This window comes from Apteryx mantelli, chromosome 12 (genome assembly GCF_036417845.1).
Source record: "Apteryx mantelli isolate bAptMan1 chromosome 12, bAptMan1.hap1, whole genome shotgun sequence".
Classification (NCBI taxonomy): Eukaryota; Metazoa; Chordata; class Aves; order Apterygiformes; family Apterygidae; genus Apteryx; species Apteryx mantelli.
The window spans coordinates 138020-157148 of NC_089989.1; positions in this window are offsets into that span (position 1 = coordinate 138020).

A 19129-nucleotide genomic window follows, 5' to 3' on the forward strand; every position below is an offset into this window, starting at 1 on the left:
TGGGTTTTGTGTTTTTTTTTTAATTTCAAGTTTTATATGCCAGACATGCACAGAATCTCCCTTTAGGCTCAAGCAGATACAAAACAGCTCTGTTGCAGTTTTTCACATGCCAAGCTCATACATTCCTCCCATGGCATGACCAAATCAAGAGCTGTCCTTTAAGAGAGAGAGAGAAAGAGAGAGAGAGAAATGAATCACTCCCCTATTCAGAACCAGGAGGAGGTAAAAAAAAATGCCCCAAAGCTTGGGGGGAGGGGGGACAAAACCCCACCCAGCCCACAAAGATATTCTGGTACTAACCCTGCTGGGGCAGCTGCTAACGCAACTGCTTGCCAACCAAAGGGCATTAGCCCAACCAGCGTGTCAGCACAGTTGACCCAGGAAGGCTCGTGCATGCACAGCATGGCGCGCGCAGTGATTCCCTTTGCCTGTATTGACCTGACAGGGGGTTGGTAATTCTGCTTTGCCTCAACTGCTGCAAAAACAACAAACCTTTTCCGAAAGCCAGGTGGAGAGCTGATGGCATTGGAGCAGCTCAATCTCAGGGGAGAAATCCAGCAACACCTGACCAAAAGAAAACTGGAAGCACAGGCTCAGTGTCGCTGCCCACATCCCCCCTTCAAAATGCACCTCCCCCTCCCTACCCCCGGCTGTATCCATTCCTGCCCTCCCATGCCACCCCCATCCTCATCCCACCCACATCCACCCACTAGTCTTCCCCTAAAAGGGGGAAAAAACAAACACAAACACACACACACACTGCTTGCTGGTTCACACAACCTCAGGTTTCTCAGGAGGCCTGACACAAACTGGACAAGGCAGCAAGGCTGAGCTCTTCCCAAGCACTGTCTGACCTTGGGGACTCAGCAGGACCAAGCCTTTGGGGGGGGACCTTGCAGCAGCAGCAAGGACAGGGGAAAAACACTCGAGCATCTTGGACAAGGAGGAGTTTGAGACCTACACAGGACAGTTACAGCTTAATATTCCTCACTCTAACTTGTAAGGGAGGGAAACAAGCCTTTGCTTTAAAGAAGAGAGGAAGAACCAGACTTGGCGCTTGCTCTGCAGCTCTGCAGGGGATGGGCTGAGCCTGTCCCTGCAGAGCACAGGGCTGGGAGCAGGCTGTGCAGCCAAGACATTCGGAGGCCTGTCTCCTCCCTGCTGCTGCCTGAGCCGTCCGTGGTGGCTGCTCTCACCCGGCTGCCCTGGTCCTTGCTCTGCGCCAGGGCCATGGAGGTGAGGAGCTCTCTGGCACAGACCTTCTCTCTCGCGAGGTGTTACGGCGCCCGGCACAAAGGGGCCCTGGATTTCACTACAGCCTCTTTGAGCAAAGGCAGGAAATGTTAGTGTGTCCTTTCTTTCCTTTCCTCTCTCCCAGGCTTTTTAAGGTCTTCCCATCCTCGGTGAGGGCTTTTACACACAGTCATTCACCCCTCAGGCTGTCAGCTCAGGGTTTTGGGGCGCTGAAAAAGTCAGAGGTTTCAAAGGGAGAGGAAAAGCCAGGGCAGTGAGCCCTTTTGGGTTTCTTCCTCCCCTGGGCTCAGGCTGGGCAGCTGATGGGTAGGACTTGACCAGGTTCCCCTCCAGGGGAGGAGAAAGGTGCCTGCTGAGTTGGAAGGCAACTTAGCCGGGCTTCTGGGGACCATCTTCTCAGCAAGGGAGAGGAATTGCTCATGGTGTTTCTACAGTCTCTTGTAGCTGAGCTGAAGAGCAGCTCAAAGGAGAAGCTCTTCATTCAGAGCAACATAGCCCCAACCTTCTCTGTACAATCTTGTCTGATCTGCTTTTTTATGGGAAAAGCAACTTCGTGACAGAGCAATACTCCAAGTTCATCAGGTTGTACCTTGAGACAGCTTTTCCTGGGTTCTTTTCTGTTCATCTTTGGATTTCTCCAGTTGCTTTTACTTTCATGGTCTTATCAACTTCTCAGTAGACAGATGTACACAGCACTTTGAACAGCAGTTCTTGAACTGATTTTCTATTGGGCAGCCTTCTTCAACATAATCACTACCTCCTTTTATACCCTCTTATTTGATTTATGGAAGCAGAATACATAAAGCATATTTGGACACCTTGCACTTGCTTGGAGAACCTTTCCTTCAGCCAACAACATCAATGGTGAGGACCAGGACGCGAGATGGGGGGCAGTCCTGTGAGCCCATCATTGGGTGAAACGTGACCCGTTGTGCCTGGAGTGATTTTTGGAGCAGGCATTCATGCCAGCTCTTCTCACAGTGGTTCTATTTTTCAAGTGCTTCTTGGTGTTTCTCCTGTTAATGGGAGAAGGATTTGCAGGAGCACAGAGAAGAGCCTGCTCTCCAGCAGGCAACTGAACTGCTCTGTGACCTTGCCTTCTTCACGGTCATATTTGGCCCTTGAGCAGCTGCCTCATAAACCTGTCTGCAGAGAACTTGCATCCTGTCCCCAGGCAGCCTTTGCGGCAGTGGAGGGGGAGGATATGTTCCCTTTGCATGGGTGCCACCAAAGGTCTGAATTCTTCACCCACCTGAGGGGCACTTTAAAGAGGGCCCGAGGTGACCGCGGGTTATGGTATTTGGCCTGCTCAGAGGGTGCGTGATTATTGGCAGTGGTGGCATCTGCCTGCTCCTTTGCGGGGTTAGCATCTGCCCCTGATTTACTGCCTTGTCCTCTCCTGCTTTTCCCCACTGCTGCCTGTGTCCTTGACCTCTGCCCAAGGGAGGCATGGCGCCGCTGCTTGCAATGCATGCTGCGACACCTCATCAGGGGGCTGCTAAGGTCCTACAGAGGCACATGCTCACCCAGAGGGGCCTCCCCTTGCTCTCTGCCTTCTTCAGGCCACTCTGCAAGCGCTCGTGCCCATCGCAGCCACAGTCCCTGGCACTGCAGTCTCAAGGCTGCCAAATGTCACCCCACTGCACTGCAGTTGCAGTTGTCTTTCAGTCACTGGCAAGTCAAGGGCCACGGAGGACTGGTCAGGGCTGCTCCAACTCTGGGGGGTATCTAGGGTTAAGGCCAGCTCTGCGGCATGCTCCTCTTGCAAGGTTCTTGCACTGTGCTCCTGGGCAAGCTGCAGCATCCGTTGCTCCTGGGGGCAGGAGGCAGCCCTGACTAGGTGGTTCTCAGCCTTCTTCTGAGGCCTCGTAGGGACAACATTAGATGTCCACGTGCTCTGCAAATTGCTTGTGCATCCAATGAGCCCTTATCTCAGGCAGGTACATATTCAAGGATCCTGGCAGGGACACCAACCCATAAAGAGAATAGACTTTGGTCAGTTGGACTCACCTGGAGAGTTGACCATGCAGGACGATGTGCACGCTTCATCTTGATGGCTCTGATGGAAATCCAGCCCAGGAAGCTGTTGCTCTCCGATACGTGACAGTGCATGCAGAAGGCTCTCGGACAGCGCGCAGAGGGATGCCACGCAGGAACCTAGAGAAAGAGAGCAAAGAAGCTAGCAGCATCCTCATGAGCACACAGAAACAACTCCAAGCTCCTCCAGAAGCACCAGCGTTCTAGGCCACTTTCTGCACGGCTCCCAGAATCCCAGGGGCAAGCCACCGCAGAAGGGCTAAAGGGCTAGTGCAAAGCAGCACGGCACCAGCTCCTGTTACTGCCATTGGTGGGAAACCACACTGGGGCACAGCAAAGGTGCCTCAGGCTGGCCTTGCCTGCAGCTGCGCTATCTAGGGCCTGGCAAAGCTCACTTAACACCATGCCTTGCAGATCAACCACCTTGTAGATGAGTGGAAGGGCCCCACAAGCCCAGACACATTTTCCTACCTGCTCCTACTTCAGCTGGGCTTTTGCAGCTACTCCTCTCCTACTTCTCCACAGAAGCAACTCCCCTAACACTTCCAGCTATCACTCCCAAGAAGGAAAAACCCACATCCTATTTTTGACCTCTGCCAGGGGGTTCCCACAAGTTACTGGCTCAGAGGTCCCACTACAGTTAGTGCAGTCTTTGGCTTTCCTCCTAGCAAAGAGGAACAATTCTGAGCGGTAAACTTGTAGCGAATGAAGGCACAGACTCAAGAAGTGGTGCATCTTGAGACATTTATTGTTTGTTTCTGAGCATATTTATTCTAAGAAGTTAGCTGCTTCAGCAGTTTTACAGATACACTTTGCTAAGCCAATCATCAGGCTGATCATGTCACAGGTAGCCAGTCATTACACCGATCACGCACACGGCGATCATGCCTTGTACTTTGCTACTTGCTTCTCCTTTCCCACAGCTTGCTACTTGCAACTTTCCTCCCTTGTACCTTGTTACTTGCTTCTCTTTTCCCATACGCTTTGCTGCTTGTAACTTTCCACCAGTTTAACCCTGTCATGACCCTCCACAGTTGGGGGCCTCCTTGGCTGCGGAGACCATGAGATGGTGGAGCTGAGGCTCCTGTGAGGAGGAAGCAGGGCAAAAAGTAGGAGCACAAGCCTGGACTTGAGGAGAGCAAACTTTGGCCTCTTCAGGGACCTTGCTGGAAGAATCCCTTGGGGGATAGGGACCTAGGAGGAAGGGGGGTCCAAGAGAGCTGGTTAATAGTCAAGGATCGCTTCCTCCCTGCTCATTGGGATGCACTGCTCTTGAGCTGGAAGTCGAGCAAAGGGGGCAGGAGAGCTGCAGGGATGAGCAAGGAGCTCCTGGCAAAACTCCTCCACAAGAAGGAAGTGGCCGGAAGGTGGAAGCAGGCACAGGCCACTGGGGAGCAGTACAGGGATGTCGTTGGAGTGTGCAGGGAGAGCACTAGGAAGGCCAAGGCCCATTTGGAGCTGCAACTGGCAAGGGATGTCAAGGACAGCAAGAAGGGCTTCCTTATATACATCTGTACCAAAGGGAAGACTAGGGAGAATGTGGGCCTGCTGCTGCCTGGGGCAGGGGCCCTGGTGACAAAGGGTACAGAGAAGGCAGAGACGCTGAGTGCCTTCTTTGCTTCAGTCTTTACTGCTAAGACCAGCCCTCGGGAATCCCAGACCCTGGAGCCCAGGCAGAAAGTGTGGAGAAAGGAAGACTTGCCCTTGGTGGAAGAGGGTCAGGCTAGAGATCATTTAGGCAAACCTGACATCCACAAGTCTGTGGGCCTTGATAGGATGCACCCACGAGTGCTGAGGGAGCTGGTGGACACCATTGCTAGGCCACTCTCCATCGTCCTGGAAAGAGCATGGAGATCGGGAGAGGTGCCTGAGGACTGGCAGAAAGCTGCTGTCACTGCAGCCTTCCAAAAGGGCAAGAAGGAGGAGCCAGGGAACTACAGGCTAGTCAGCCTCACCTCCATCCCTGGAAAGGTGATGGAGCAGCTCATGCTGGAGGCCATCTCCAAGCATGTGGAGGACAAGAAAGTGCTCAGGAGTAGTCAGCATGGCTTCACCAAGGGGAAATCATGCCTAACCAATCTGATAGCCTTCTCTGATGGGATGACTGGCTGGGTAGATGAGGGGAGAGCAGTGGATGTTGTCTCCCTTGACTTCAGGGAGGCTTTTGATGCTGTCTCCCATTACATCCTTTTTGGCAAGCTCAGGAAGTGTGCGTTAGATGAGTGGAGAGTGTGGTGGATTGAGACGTGGCTGAAAGGCAGAGCTCAGAGGGTTCTGCTCTGTGGAGAAGGACTGGGAGTGCTGGTGGACACGAAGTTGACCATGAGGCAGCAATGTGCCCTTGTGGCCAAGAAGGCCAATGGGATCCTTGGGTGCATCAGGAAGAGTGTTGCCAGCAGGCAGAGGGAGGTGATGCTCCCCCCTCTCCTCAGCCCTGGTGAAGCCGCATCTGGAGTACTGTGTCTAGTTCCACTGAAGCGAGTCCAGCAGAGGACTACAAAGATGATTAGGGGACTGGAGTATCTCCCCTGTGAGGAAAGGCTGAGAGAGCTGGGCCTGTTCAGCCTGGAGAAGAGAAGACTGAGAGGGCATCTTATCAATGTATACAAATAGCTGAAGGGAGGGTGTCAAGAGGATGGGGCCAGACTCTTGTCAGTGGTGCCCAGCGACAGGATGCGAGGCAACAGGCACAAACTGAAATAGAGGGAATTCCCTATGAACATGAGAAAAAACTTCTTCACTGTGACGGTGACAGAGCCCTGCAACAGGTTGCCCAGAGAGGTTGTGGAGTCTCCTTCTCTGGAGATTTTCAAAAGCCGCCTGGATGCCATCCTGTGCAACATGCTCTAGGTGACGCTGCTTGAGCAGGGGGTTGCACTGGATGATCTCCAGAGGTCCCTTCCAACCTCAACCATTCTGTGAGTCTGTGTGGTGCTTTGCAGCATCTTAGTCCGGATGGTTTTGCTCATGGGGATCTGATCCAGTCCTGTAAACTCAGGGGAGTGAATTCTGGACAGCATTCCTGATTGCTGCAGCTGGTTTATTCCTGCTGCCACAGTAGTCCACTCGGTGAGCCTGTCACTGATGGCAGTCGGCCAGGTTAGCTGCGCTGCACACAGCACCCCCTCCATTAGGAAGGGGGAAGCGTTTTGGTTTTGCTGCTGCAGGGTATGGAGGTGCTGCGCAGCATGGCATCCTGGGGCAGAGCCTCCATTCCATCGAGTTCCCCTCTAGTAAAAGCAACCGCATCCACCCCGTCATCCCACAGCCTTGACAGCCACTCTAATAACCCTTCACGGTGCTGCTGCCTGTAGCACCCCTGCATATCCTGTGCCTCTGAGGCTTTGAAATCGCAACTAGTTGTGGTTCCTTGCAGATGGGCTGCATTCAGTCTGGTGAGCTGCTGCTCTGCCACTGGCCGGGCAGCTACTTTGCTGTCATGCTCTGGGTGTGACTCTGAGCTAGGCAGGTGGTTGGAGTCCCACATATTGCCATCCCAAGTTTCTGCATCCCAACCCACTTTTTGCACCAGTGCCCGCACTGTCAGCAGATGGAAATCTCTCCGTCCCCACTGTAGCTGTGGGCAATTTGCAATGTAGGTAGCCAGAATGGGACAAGCTTCTTGCCTTGATCCGTGCTTGCAGCTGCAACCTCTTGGGACAGTTGGTGAGCCTCCTTAGCACCTTCGAGGTCCCTTTCCAACTGCCCATTCTGCTGGTGCTGCGTCAGCAACACCTTGTCCAGGGTGCGGGGCGCAGGCAGGAAGATCCACCCCAGATCCCCTGCTGCGGTTTGTGCCGCCAGCCCTGCTTTTTGCAGTTGGAGCTTGGAAACCAGTTCCACTAGCTGCTCTGGGCATCCCCCCAGCTCACTCTCTACCTCCGGCCATGCTGCGCGGGTGACCCACTGTGGCGTGAAGGGAGGGAAGAAAGGCCCTTCCTTAGCTTGGTAATTGAGGTTGGCCTGCCAGAGCCCCTTCTTCAAGGACTTTCCCTGAGTCAGCTTCACACAGCTGTAGATTTTATTAAAGCAACAGATACAACATGTTCAGAATTGCCACTGATAAAAGCACTTGCTGCAGCAAATTTTCTTCCTTTTGAGCTCAAACTAGCAATTAAGTGCTTTCAATAATAATATCTTTATGCAGCAGAGAGTGTGTTTTTTAATATGGTAATTGGGGATACTGAGGCTAGAGGCACTATAGGTCAACACTTAGTCCATGACCAGCAAATTTTTTGAATAGGCAACCCTTTGTGGTCAAGGGCGGACCACGATATCTTCCTATCGCTCCCTCCTCCGCCCTGCAACTGGATAAAACTTTCCAGCCTTCCCCAGCTCGTTTGTTCCTCACGTTGCAAAAGGGTGGTATGCTTTGTCTGACACGGGTCTCCTTTGTGCCCCCCCTCCTTTCCTCCCGAATTCTCTCCTGACTCCACACCCACCCGGCCACCTTGTGAGCCATGGGTGCACATGGACCCGTAGCGGGCTACCTGGGAATGCAGCTCCCTGCCTCCCCCTTCTCCTCTCACCCACAAAGAGGCGTCTCCACACCTGTATCCTGCCCACTACGCCAAAGGTGACGGCAAGGTGGGCAAGAGAGGGTCAGATGCTAGCTGAGAGAAACAGTCAGAGTTGGTGAGGGGTTAAACAGCGTAGATTTACTAAACGACTTGCACTCCAAGCTGCATGAGGAGCCCTGGGAAGTGCACGGAGGGGGTGCTGATGGGAGGCTGCTGCACGCATGGGTTGGAAGCCCAGGCGAGACTCCACTTGGTGCATCCTAAGGGCCCCTTCGCTCTACTGCAACTAGTTCCTTCTCTCAGCTGTGCTAACCTTGAGAACCTACTGTCTGGGAAGCAAATAGGTATTGTTGACACAACTGTTGTCCCAAACCAGGGATCCGTTACCTGGTGTGCAATGAGTCAATCTACACAGAAAGTTGAGATACCATTTTATTTTGATGTTGCACAGAATCGGGTGCCAGGTGGTAAATCCACAAAGCTAGCACACCAAGTATTTCTTTCTCTATCATTCTATTTATACAGTTGTTCTCAGCCAGAAGCTGCCTCTTGTTCCGCCCCTATTACATGACTGCTTAAAGTATTTGCATATTGCTTCCACTGCAGTTCTCACTAGTGGGGAATGTCTGCCCACAATTAGGGGTCTTCAACCTAGTGGTGTCATTTTTAGTAGTATAATGAGGAGAGTTCACTTTAGGTTAGAGCTAGTTACTGTTTTCTGCTGACTGACTAGATATATACGTATTTCCAAGAGGTTCCTAACTGGAAGGACAAACATCATGGCAAAACACTGAAGCTCAGCGTTACAGTTCTTGTTTGACTGGAGTAGGCATGCAAGAAAGCAGCAGGGGCCCAAGAGAAGCTGTGGCTGCTTCCTTGATGGTGTGTGAACCTTGTGAGGGGCAGGGTGATTTTTGTGCCAATGTCTGAGGAGACAAGGTGTCAGCTTGTAAAAAAGAGGAAGTGCCAAAAGCCAGCTATTGTTTTCTGGACTAGGCACGCAGGACAAGAGGAGGGGCTGAAGACAACTTCTCTGCAAGAGCAAATCTCGAGTGCTGGAGAGGACTGGAGAGCTGTGGTGAGGCGGGAGCAGTGTCCGGGTCTGTGAGCGGGGCCTTGTGCCTGTGCGCGGCCCTTGTGCCATGCTTGTTGGCGTGCCAGTGGCGGGGTGGGTGCGTCTGGGGCCGGGGCGCTTGTCCCTCTTGCCGGGGAGATGGTGCCTGTTGCCGAGGCCACTGTCAGCGTTGCGCGGGGCGGCAGCGAGTTCTGTGTTCCGGTCGGCGTGGAGGGAGGCTGCCCTGGCTGCAGGCTTGGTGTCCTGCTGGGCAGCCGGCGTGCTGGCGGGGGGCCCAGCACCGTCACCGGCCTGCGGTAGTGCGGGGGGCGCTGAGCTGTCGCTGGGCATTGGGGCAGAGGGAGCTGTGGGCATTTCCTCACGGCAACTTCTCTCCTCCTTTGCTTTGCTTTGTGCGGTGGCCGAGCGCGGCGCTGAGCACCTCCCGAGGAAATGCCGGGCCCACGCGGCGCAGGCGAGCGCGCCGGTGTTGGCGTGTGGAGGGGGCCTGTGCTGTGGCAGACGTAAGCAGCCGCGTGGTGGGCCCCGGAGGGTTGGGGGTGATGGGGGAGGGTGGGAGAGACCCGAGGACCCTTTTGGGTGGTCCTGCCTGGTGCCTTGGGCATCTCCATGGAGTGCCCCAGGGCAGCAAAAAGGGCATCCCCTGGGGCCGGGCACTTTGGGTGAGGGGGCTTGTTTCTTGGGGGGCTGGCACTGGCATCATCCACTGACGGCCTCGCTCCTCCTTCTCCTTTGTCCAGCGGCCGAGCATGGTGCTGAGCAGCTCCCGATGGCGTCGAGGAGCTCCCGACAGTGTCCCCAGGCCGTGCGTCTTGGCGGTGGAGGCGAGCGCGCCGGCGTCAGCTGCGGGCATTCCCACTGCTCAGGAGAAACAGGCGTCTTGTCACCTTGTTTCAAAGCAGGACACACTGTATTAAAGAAATGATGCTAGCTGAGTGCCTCTTTGTGTTTGCCTATTGCATTGGGGAAGAGGCAGCAGTGTGCCTAACAAGGCAACTCATCCAGAGCAAAAAGAAGAAGCCAAGAAACACCTCCTCCACCTGTGCTTTGGGAGTTGGTGTCAGGAAGTCAGGCTGCTCTTCTGACAGCTTTGCTCTTGCAAGCACAGGCAGGCCTTTCCATACTTTATGCTGGCCACCCAAATGCAGCAGGAGCTGCTCGCCATCTTGCAGCATGCAGCTGCGGATGTATCTATCACCTCCCTCAGTGGCACAAGAGCCTTTGCAAGGTGCCACCAAAGAGCAGGCACCGAGAAGCAGCAGGCTGCCAAGCTGCTTTCCTGAGGCTGGTCAAGCCAAGGCCATTTCCAGCAAGCCGAGGCAGGCAAAAGCAAAGCCTGCAGGGAGCTGTGTCTTCCACTTCCTGCAGAGCTGCTGTTGCTGCTGGTGCCTTTTAGAAAGGCTATTCCTCAAGGCTGCCCTCCTCTTACCCTTCTAAGTACACCTTACAGCGTAGAAGATGACCTGCTACTAGCTCTCTCAACACCTCTGAGCCAGCGCCTGTGTTGGGTTTGGTGCTTTTGAATGATGTTTGGGATAGCTTGCCTTCTGAGACCCCAAAGCAGCAGCATCTCTTTCAGAAGGGACTAGATGCCTGGAAGATGCATACAGGACTTCTGCTTGTGCCAGTTCCTTTCCCAAGTCGGGCACTTGCTCGCACCTTTCTCTTGATGCTCTGCCAAAGGTGGGCTAGCCCCCACACAGGCACATGCTGCATTCCCTTTGGCAGCATGCTGGCAAAGCCAAAAACAGCCATGCCTCTTCTGAAATCATTCCACCCATGTTTCACCTGAGACAACTGCTGGCTGCTTTGCCCACAAAAAACGGCCACAGCTGCTCTTTTTCCTGCTCAGGAAATCACAGAGCATTTGCTGATGGCAAGGGCTGTGGTGGCACAGACCATTCTCCGGGTATGTCTTGCTCTTCTCCTTGGCACTAGCCCTCTACTCTTGGCCACTGCCAAGTTTTTACCTCTTTGAGCAGCCCGTTCAGTCACTCTATCAATCCTGCCTCTTGAGGATGGTTGCGTCGCTCCCAGAGGCAGGGAACAGATGCAGCAGTGTCTGGGCTCTGCTTAGAACCTCTGCGAACCTTGCTGGAAGTTGTGGGGGCGTTGTGGGGACCCTCAGAGCAACTAGAAGGTGCTTGCTGCTGACAGGTAAGCAGAGCTAGGTAAGGACAGCTACAGCAGGCCTGAACTTCTCCTGGGAAGCTCTAGCCAGCTGTAGCTGCTGCTGCTGCTAAGGAGCTCTGTTGGTTGCCCTTGCTGAGGGCAAGAGAGGGAGGTGGGGCCTTTGCTCCAGCTGACCCTTGATTTGGGTGGGTCAAGCACCCTGTTAGTCAGGGCTAGGGAGAGGCCTAGAGAAGTGCCAGGCCCAGAGCCCCAGCTCCCTGGGGCAGTGGGGCTGAGGCAGCAGTTTGTGTGGCAGCTGGGTGCAAAGAAGGGGCCCTTGTCTCTGACCACAGTAGCATACACTTTCTCAGCTATGGTTATGACACACTGCAGCGTGCGTTCGCCAGGAGCTGTTGGAGTTGCTGCCTCTGCCATGGGGGAGGCTTCCACCCACCCAGACAGACCTGCTGACAGTGGATGCAGCCTTGCAGGTCTTGGGCTGCAGGGAGTGCCTGGGGCCTCTCTGTGAGCCTGGGGCTGGCAGTCATCTTTTCTGCAGAAGGTGTGCTGTTGTTGACGAGTGCTGTTGCCAGGTCAAGGAGCTATGGGAGGAAGTAAGTAGGCTGCGTAGCATCTGAGGAGATGAGCAAGAGATGGATAGGATCTTCTCAGAGACCCTACAGCTTCAGGAGTCTCATCCCCCCACAGCAGTGGAGGTGCATGTGGGCTCTGTGCCATGGCAACGCTAAATCATAACTCCATAGAAGATGAAGGCTGGGAACTGGTCACTCCTCAAGTGAGGAGAAAGGCTCTTGCTCCTCCTGAAGACTTGCAGCTGATGAACAGGTTCAGTGCCCTCCAAGCTGAGGAGGGGCTGGGCATGGCTTCAAGTGAAGCAACTGAGCTCATGGACCCTGTGCCATGCAGGAACCCCTGGAAGAAGTGGTGCGTGATTGTTGTGGGTGACTCCCTGCTGCAGGGCACAGAAGCACCCATCTGCTGACCTGACCTCTTGTCAGCAGAGGTTTGCTGCCTGCTGGGCACTCGAATCTGAGATGCCAAGCAAAGACTGCCGGGGCTTGTCCCCCACCCCTCCGACTATTGCCCCCTGCTGCTCTTCCATGTGGGCACCAACAATACTGCCAAGGGCAACTAGGAAAGAGTGATGCTGCAAGTAAGCAACCGGCTGTGCTGCTGGTGTTGGCAACAGGGTTTTGGTTCCTATGACCTTAGGACTGTGTTTGAAGACCGACTATGGATTGGGAGAGGTGGGATCCACCTCACCTAATGGGGCACACGCTTCTTTGCCAACAGCCTGGCCAACCTGGTACGCAGGGCTTTAACTGGCAAAGATGGGGAAGGGGAGAATTGTAGAGACCATGCAGTCAGCAAAACAGGGCTCAAGCAGGGATACTGCCAGCAATTGCAGGCAGCTAAGGCAGGACCTCCAGGACAAGACTCTGGGGAATCCTCTTGCACCCCTCCTGGGAAATCAGCAAGTCATCCCTGCATTTCCTGTGCCTCTGAGGCTTTAAAATCACAACTAGTTGTGGTTCCTTGCAGATGGGCTGCATTCAGTCTGGTGAGCTGCTGCTCTGCCACTAGCCGGGCAACTACCTTGCTGTCATGCTCTGGGTGTGACTCTGAGCTAGGCAGGTGGTTGGAGTCCCACATATTGCCATCCCAAGTTTCTGCATCCCAACCCACTTTTTGCACCGGTGCCCGCAGCACCAGGGGATGGACATCTCTCTGTCCCCACTGTCGCTGTGGGCAATTTGCAATGTAGGTAGCCAGAATGGGACAAGCTTCTTGCCTTGATCCACGCTTGCAGTTACAACCTCTTGGGACAGTTGGCGAGCCTCCTTAGCACCTTCGAGGTCCCTTTCCAACTGCCCATTTTGCTTCTGCTGCGTCAGCAACACCTTGTCCAGGGTGCGGAGCGCAGGCAGGAAGATCCACCCCAGATCCCCTGCTGCCTTTTGCATTGCTAGACCTGCTTTTTGCAGTTGGAGCTTGGAAACCAGTTCCACTAGCTGCTCTGGGCATCCCCCCAGCTCACTCTCTACCTCCGGCCATGCTGCGCGGGTGACCCACTGTGGCGTGAAGGGAGGGAAGAAAGGCCCTTCCTTAGCTTGGTAATTGAGGTCGGCCTGCCAGAGCCCCTTCTTCAAGGGCTCTCCCTGAGACAGTTTTGCAAAGCTGTAGATTTTATTAAAGCAACAGATGTAACAGATTCCGTATTGCCAGTGATAAATGCACTTGCTGCAACAAATGTTCTTTCTTTGAGCTCAAACTAAGAATTAAGCGCTTTCAATAATAATAGGTTTCCCCAGGTAACATCTGACATTGTCAGAGGCACAAATCTTACCAAAGAGGCGTCGCTGTTTGAGGGAGGGAAGAAGGAGGCTCACTCGTCAGCAATCTCCAGTGAACAGTTTGGGGGTTCCGTTTTCTTCCCTTCCCAAAACTTTAGGGAGCTGTACTCTCTTTTATAGTCACTGAGGAGGAGATGGGAAGCGCGGCAGTCATACTTCATTGGCTACATTGCCATTTGCTCAATTCCTGTGGGGTATGCCCCCCTTACTTACATATCGTTATGCAGCAAAGGGCATGGTTTTTAATATGGTAATTGGGGATACTGAGGCTAGAGGCACTATAGGTCAACGCTTAGTCCATGATCAGCAAATTTTTCGATATGCAACCCTTTGCGGTCAGGGGCAGAATACGATACCTTCATATCACTCCCTCCTCCGCCCTGCAACTGGATAAAACTTTCCAGCCTTCCCCAGCTCGTTTGTTCCTCATGTTGCAAAAGGGTGGTATGCTTTGTCTGACACGGGTCTCCTTTGTGCCCCCCCTCCTTTCCTCCCGAATTCTCTCCTGACTCCACACCCACCCGGCCACCTTGTGAGCCATGGGTGCACATGGACCCGTAGCGGGCTACCTGGGAATGCAGCTCCCTGCCTCCCCCTTCTCCTCTCACCCACAAAGAGGCGTCTCCACACCCGTATCCTGCCCACTACGCCAAAGGTGACGGCAAGGTGGGCAAGAGAGGGTCAGATGCTAGCTGAGAGAAACAGTCAGAGTTGGTGAGGGGTTAAACAGCGTAGATTTACTAAAGGACTTGCACTCCAAGCTGCATGAGGAGCCCTGGGAAGTGCACGGAGGCGGTGCTGACGGGAGGCTGCTGCACGCATGGGCTGGAAGCCCAGGCGAGACTCCACTTGGTGCATCCTAAGGGCCCCTTCGCTCTACTGCAACTAGTTCCTTCTCTCAGCTGTGCTAACCTTGAGAACCTACTGTCTGGGAAGCAAATAGGTATTGTTGACACAACTGTTGTCCCAAACCGGGGATCCGTTACCTGGTGTGCAATGAGTCAATCTACACAGAGAGTCGAGATATCATTTTATTTCGAAGTTGCACAAAATCGGTTGCTAGGTGGTAAATCCACAAAGCTAGCACAGCAGGTATTTCTTTCTCTATCCTTCTATTTATACAGTTGTTCTCAGCCAGAAGCTGCCTCTTGTTCCGCCCCTATTACATGACTGCTTAAATTATTTGCATATTGCTTCCACTGCAGTTCTCACTAGTGGGGAATGTCTGCCCACAATTAGGGGTCTTCAACCTAGTGGTGTCATTTTTAGCAATATAATGAGGAGAGTTCACTTTAGGTTAGAACTAGTTACTGTTTTCTGCTGACTGACTAGGTATATACGTATTTCCAAGAGGTTCCTAACTGGAAGGACAAACATCATGGCAAAACACTGAAGCTCAGCGTTACAGTTCTTGTTTGACTGGAGTAGGCATGCAAGAAAGCAGCAGGGGCCCAAGAGAAGCTGTGGCTGCTTCCTTGATGGTGTGTGAACGTTATGAGGGGCAGGGTGATTTTTGTGCCAATGTCTGGGGAGACAAGGTGTCAGCTTGTAAAAAAGAGGAAGTGCCAAAAGCCAGCTATTGTTTTCTGGACTAGGCACGCAGGACAAGAGGAGGGGCTGAAGACAACTTCTCTGCAAGAGCAAATCTCGAGTGCTGGAGAAGACTATGGAGGTGGGGTGAGGCGGGAGCAGTGTCCAGGTCTGTGAGCGGGACCTTGTGCCTGCGCGCGGCGCTCGTGCCATGCTTGTTGGCGTGCCAGTGGCGGGGTGGGTGCGTCTGGGGCCGGGGCGCTTGTCCCTCTTGCCGGGGAGATGGTGCCTGTTGCTGAAGCCATTGTCAGCGTTGCGCGGGGCGGCAGCGAGTTCGGTGTTCCGGTCGGTGTGGAGGGAGGCTGCCCTGGCTGCAGGCTTGGTGTCCTGCCAGCCAGCCGCCGATGCAAAAGCCAGCCGCCGATGCAAAAGCCAGCCGCCGATGCAAAAGCCAGCCGCCGATGCAAAAGCCAGCCGCCGATGCAAAAGCCAGCCGCCGATGCAAAAGCCAGCCGCCGATGCAAAAGCCAGCCGCCGATGCAAAAGCCAGCCGCCGATGCAAAAGCCAGCCGCCGATGCAAAAGCCAGCCGCCGATGCAAAAGCCAGCCGCCGATGCAAAAGCCAGCCGCCGATGCAAAAGCCAGCCGCCGATGCAAAAGCCAGCCGCCGATGCAAAAGCCAGCCGCCGATGCAAAAGCCAGCCGCCGATGCAAAAGCCAGCCGCCGATGCAAAAGCCAGCCGCCGATGCAAAAGCCAGCCGCCGATGCAAAAGCCAGCCGCCGATGCAAAAGCCAGCCGCCGATGCAAAAGCCAGCCGCCGATGCAAAAGCCAGCCGCCGATGCAAAAGCCAGCCGCCGATGCAAAAGCCAGCCGCCGATGCAAAAGCCAGCCGCCGATGCAAAAGCCAGCCGCCGATGCAAAAGCCAGCCGCCGATGCAAAAGCCAGCCGCCGATGCAAAAGCCAGCCGCCGATGCAAAAGCCAGCCGCCGATGCAAAAGCCAGCCGCCGATGCAAAAGCCAGCCGCCGATGCAAAAGCCAGCCGCCGATGCAAAAGCCAGCCGCCGATGCAAAAGCCAGCCGCCGATGCAAAAGCCAGCCGCCGATGCAAAAGCCAGCCGCCGATGCAAAAGCCAGCCGCCGATGCAAAAGCCAGCCGCCGATGCAAAAGCCAGCCGCCGATGCAAAAGCCAGCCGCCGATGCAAAAGCCAGCCGCCGATGCAAAAGCCAGCCGCCGATGCAAAAGCCAGCCGCCGATGCAAAAGCCAGCCGCCGATGCAAAAGCCAGCCGCCGATGCAAAAGCCAGCCGCCGATGCAAAAGCCAGCCGCCGATGCAAAAGCCAGCCGCCGATGCAAAAGCCAGCCGCCGATGCAAAAGCCAGCCGCCGATGCAAAAGCCAGCCGCCGATGCAAAAGCCAGCCGCCGATGCAAAAGCCAGCCGCCGATGCAAAAGCCAGCCGCCGATGCAAAAGCCAGCCGCCGATGCAAAAGCCAGCCGCCGATGCAAAAGCCAGCCGCCGATGCAAAAGCCAGCCGCCGATGCAAAAGCCAGCCGCCGATGCAAAAGCCAGCCGCCGATGCAAAAGCCAGCCGCCGATGCAAAAGCCAGCCGCCGATGCAAAAGCCAGCCGCCGATGCAAAAGCCAGCCGCCGATGCAAAAGCCAGCCGCCGATGCAAAAGCCAGCCGCCGATGCAAAAGCCAGCCGCCGATGCAAAAGCCAGCCGCCGATGCAAAAGCCAGCCGCCGATGCAAAAGCCAGCCGCCGATGCAAAAGCCAGCCGCCGATGCAAAAGCCAGCCGCCGATGCAAAAGCCAGCCGCCGATGCAAAAGCCAGCCGCCGATGCAAAAGCCAGCCGCCGATGCAAAAGCCAGCCGCCGATGCAAAAGCCAGCCGCCGATGCAAAAGCCAGCCGCCGATGCAAAAGCCAGCCGCCGATGCAAAAGCCAGCCGCCGATGCAAAAGCCAGCCGCCGATGCAAAAGCCAGCCGCCGATGCAAAAGCCAGCCGCCGATGCAAAAGCCAGCCGCCGATGCAAAAGCCAGCCGCCGATGCAAAAGCCAGCCGCCGATGCAAAAGCCAGCCGCCGATGCAAAAGCCAGCCGCCGATGCAAAAGCCAGCCGCCGATGCAAAAGCCAGCCGCCGATGCAAAAGCCAGCCGCCGATGCAAAAGCCAGCCGCCGATGCAAAAGCCAGCCGCCGATGCAAAAGCCAGCCGCCGATGCAAAAGCCAGCCGCCGATGCAAAAGCCAGCCGCCGATGCAAAAGCCAGCCGCCGATGCAAAAGCCAGCCGCCGATGCAAAAGCCAGCCGCCGATGCAAAAGCCAGCCGCCGATGCAAAAGCCAGCCGCCGATGCAAAAGCCAGCCGCCGATGCAAAAGCCAGCCGCCGATGCAAAAGCCAGCCGCCGATGCAAAAGCCAGCCGCCGATGCAAAAGCCAGCCGCCGATGCAAAAGCCAGCCGCCGATGCAAAAGCCAGCCGCCGATGCAAAAGCCAGCCGCCGATGCAAAAGCCAGCCGCCGATGCAAAAGCCAGCCGCCGATGCAAAAGCCAGCCGCCGATGCAAAAGCCAGCCGCCGATGCAAAAGCCAGCCGCCGATGCAAAAGCCAGCCGCCGATGCAAAAGCCAGCCGCCGATGCAAAAGCCAGCCGCCGATGCAAAAGCCAGCCGCCGATGCAAAAGCCAGCCGCCGATGCAAAAGCCAGCCGCCGATGCAAAAGCCAGCCGCCGATGCAAAAGCCAGCCGCCGATGCAAAAGCCAGCCGCCGATGCAAAAGCCAGCCGCCGATGCAAAAGCCAGCCGCCGATGCAAAAGCCAGCCGCCGATGCAAAAGCCAGCCGCCGATGCAAAAGCCAGCCGCCGATGCAAAAGCCAGCCGCCGATGCAAAAGCCAGCCGCCGATGCAAAAGCCAGCCGCCGATGCAAAAGCCAGCCGCCGATGCAAAAGCCAGCCGCCGATGCAAAAGCCAGCCGCCGATGCAAAAGCCAGCCGCCGATGCAAAAGCCAGCCGCCGATGCAAAAGCCAGCCGCCGATGCAAAAGCCAGCCGCCGATGCAAAAGCCAGCCGCCGATGCAAAAGCCAGCCGCCGATGCAAAAGCCAGCCGCCGATGCAAAAGCCAGCCGCCGATGCAAAAGCCAGCCGCCGATGCAAAAGCCAGCCGCCGATGCAAAAGCCAGCCGCCGATGCAAAAGCCAGCCGCCGATGCAAAAGCCAGCCGCCGATGCAAAAGCCAGCCGCCGATGCAAAAGCCAGCCGCCGATGCAAAAGCCAGCCGCCGATGCAAAAGCCAGCCGCCGATGCAAAAGCCAGCCGCCGATGCAAAAGCCAGCCGCCGATGCAAAAGCCAGCCGCCGATGCAAAAGCCAGCCGCCGATGCAAAAGCCAGCCGCCGATGCAAAAGCCAGCCGCCGATGCAAAAGCCAGCCGCCGATGCAAAAGCCAGCCGCCGATGCAAAAGCCAGCCGCCGATGCAAAAGCCAGCCGCCGATGCAAAAGCCAGCCGCCGATGCAAAAGCCAGCCGCCGATGCAAAAGCCAGCCGCCGATGCAAAAGCCAGCCGCCGATGCAAAAGCCAGCCGCCGATGCAAAAGCCAGCCGCCGATGCAAAAGCCAGCCGCCGATGCAAAAGCCAGCCGCCGATGCAAAAGCCAGCCGCCGATGCAAAAGCCAGCCGCCGATGCAAAAGCCAGCCGCCGATGCAAAAGCCAGCCGCCGATGCAAAAGCCAGCCGCCGATGCAAAAGCCAGCCGCCGATGCAAAAGCCAGCCGCCGATGCAAAAGCCAGCCGCCGATGCAAAAGCCAGCCGCCGATGCAAAAGCCAGCCGCCGATGCAAAAGCCAGCCGCCGATGCAAAAGCCAGCCGCCGATGCAAAAGCCAGCCGCCGATGCAAAAGCCAGCCGCCGATGCAAAAGCCAGCCGCCGATGCAAAAGCCAGCCGCCGATGCAAAAGCCAGCCGCCGATGCAAAAGCCAGCCGCCGATGCAAAAGCCAGCCGCCGATGCAAAAGCCAGCCGCCGATGCAAAAGCCAGCCGCCGATGCAAAAGCCAGCCGCCGATGCAAAAGCCAGCCGCCGATGCAAAAGCCAGCCGCCGATGCAAAAGCCAGCCGCCGATGCAAAAGCCAGCCGCCGATGCAAAAGCCAGCCGCCGATGCAAAAGCCAGCCGCCGATGCAAAAGCCAGCCGCCGATGCAAAAGCCAGCCGCCGATG